This window comes from Myxine glutinosa, chromosome 2 (assembly GCF_964187855.1).
Source record: "Myxine glutinosa chromosome 2, kmMyxGlut1.1, whole genome shotgun sequence".
Lineage (NCBI taxonomy): Eukaryota > Metazoa > Chordata > Myxini > Myxiniformes > Myxinidae > Myxine > Myxine glutinosa.
Genome location: NC_136262.1, coordinates 7,619,861 through 7,622,623, shown reverse-complemented (window position 1 = coordinate 7,622,623; position 2,763 = coordinate 7,619,861).

The window sequence follows — 2,763 nt, the reverse complement described above, 5'->3', positions numbered from 1 at the left end:
ATTTATTTAATTTTTTCGATTAATGACTTATTTAATTTTCTAAAAGTTACAGCTTCGCATGAAGCACTGATGGTTTAGGTATGCTATTAGCCAATTGATTAAGAAAATATTTTCTGATGATTGTGTATTGATTTTAATTACGCAATTAATCAATCAATTATTGTACTCCTCTCCCTCCAAATACAGTCTCTATGCGCTGCATGGCGGTATTGCCGGTCGCCAAAGGCGTCCCGGCAATGCCGCGTTGGAGGATGTTATTTATTTATTTGGCATGGGGGCGGTGTACTCTGAATGTATCTGTACTTGTTTTCTTTTTTTTTTTTTTTTTTTTTTTTTTTTTTTTTGTATACTGAATCGAGGCTCGTGAAAGAGCTAACATTTATTTCACAAACAAATCAACCAGACAAACAAAATATACAAAAGAGGGAGCGGAAGCCAAGATGGGGATAGAAGGGGAAGCACACAACCACAACATTTGAGAGCAGGGAGAAGTGTGGGAGGGAGAGGGCTTGGGGGCAGGAGGCGTGGGAAGGGGAGGGGGGGGGGAGGGGGAGAGGTATAAAACACATGGGGACCGAAATTAGCGGGGGTAGAAAAGATCAGGGTTTTGGTTGGGGGAGGATAAGAGATGGTGGTGAACAGCTGTTTTAAAGACCTGTAGGGTAGAGTGGGATTGAAGAGAGTGAGGGAGTTTGTTCCAGAGGCGGGAGAAAAGAGGAATGAAGGAGTGAAGGTGAGCAGAAAGTCTTGATTTTGGCAGTTTAACCATAAGAGGGTTGCAGGCAGATCTTGTGCGACCTGTAGGAATATTTGGGGGACAGAGCCCAGAGAGGGCTGGGGGGCAAGGCCAGAGAGGAGTCGGTAGAAGACGGAAAGACCACCAACCTGCCTGCGGTGAGTGAGTGAAAGGCCCTTGGAGTTAGCTTCATCACGGGAGATTCTAATGATTCTGAACGCTTTGGTTTCAACAGCGTGAAGACGGGCTAGGTGTGAGGCAGGAGCACCAGACCAGAGGGGAGAGCAGTATTCCATAGAGCTGCGGATGAAAGCCTTGTATGTGGTGAGGAGCTCAGGTGTGTCAAGGAAGGACTTCACACGACGGAGGATGCCCAGTCGGCGACTGGCTTTGGAGGCCAGATTTGAAATGTGGTTTTCCCAGGAAAGATCATGGCAAATAGTGAGACCCAAAAGCTTGAGTGACAGAACTTCTTGGAGAGGATTATTCAGAAAGTGGATGGGAGGGTTTTCCAGTCGGTCTTTTCGGAGAGACATCGTAAGAGTGTGAGATTTATCAGGATTGAAAGACATGTTCCATTTGTTTGCCCAGTCTGTGATTTTGTCCAGGTCTGCAGAGAGTGAGGAGGCTGCAGTCTGCCGATCTGAGGGATGAGGAATGGAGCGACAGAGAGTAGAGTCGTCAGCAAAGAGATAGAGAGGATTTTCAAGAGAGTCAGAGAGATCATTGATGAAGACCAGGAAAAGCACAGGGCCCAGAACACTACCTTGGGGAACTCCAGCCTGAACAGGAAGAGGAGATGAGAGAAACCCATTCAGGGCCACACGTTGACTACGACCAGAGAGGAAGTCCGCCAGCCATGCGTGGAGATTTCCATGGATAACAAAGGAGGAGAGTTTGGTGAGCAGAGCAGGGTGCCAGACCGTATCGAAGTCACGTGAAATGTCAAGGGAGACAGCTCTAATTTCCTGTTTGGTGTTGAGGACATCCATCCATTGTTGAGAAAGCAGAAGCAGCATGTCCAGAGTAGAGTGACCAGGTCTGAAACCAAATTGATGATCAGAGATCAAGCCATTGGAGAAGAGGAAAGATTTCATATCTGAAGCAATGATGGATTCCATGACTTTGCTGATAATTGGGAGAAGGCTGATTGGTCTGTAGTTGCTGGGATCTGTTTTTGCACCTTTTTTGTGCAAAGCGGTGATGTTGGCTGATTTCCAAGCAGATGGCAGATGACCTTGAGCAAAGGAGAGGGTGAAGAGGACAGAAAGAGGGAGTGAAAGAGCGGAAGAACATGATTTTAGGACCCGTGGGCTGATGCCGTCAGGACCAGTTGCAGAATCAGAGTCGAGGGTTGACAGAAACTTTTCCACCTTGTAAGGAGGAAAGGACACAGAGTCCAGGAGCAGCTGGGTACGACTGGGTATGGTGGGTACAGAGAGGGATGGGTTTGGGACACTAGATTTAGAGGCAAACACAGAGTTGAGGCATTCAGCTTTTTCACGTGCGGAGTCAGCCGTTAAGCCGTTTGAGGTGAGGGAGGGGATGGAGGGGGAACAAACACCAGAAACAGATTTGACCAGACGCCACCAGGATTTGGAAGAGGGAGACAGACAAGAGAGTTCGGTCTTGAGAACGGTGAGATATTGTTTCCTGGCTCTCCTGAGGGTGGACACACACTTGTTTTGGGCTTTGTGAAAGGAAATGAGATTTCCTTCCGTTGGATTTGCTTTCCAGGAGACATAAGCAAGTTGTTTCAGGGCAACAGCCTCACCACAAGATTCCGTGTACCATGGACGGGAGGAAGGGTATGACAACTGAAGACGAGATGGGATAAATCTGTGCATGAGAGAGAGCAATTTACTTTGAAAGAATTCCCAGGATGAGTTGATGTCAGAGGCGGTAGAGATGGGAGACCAGTCCAGATGATTGATGGCTGCTTGAAGACCGTGCCAGTTGGCCTGAGTGAAATGCCAGACTCGTCGACGCTGAGGAGGCTCTCTGAGAATGGTCAGAGAGATGTCCAC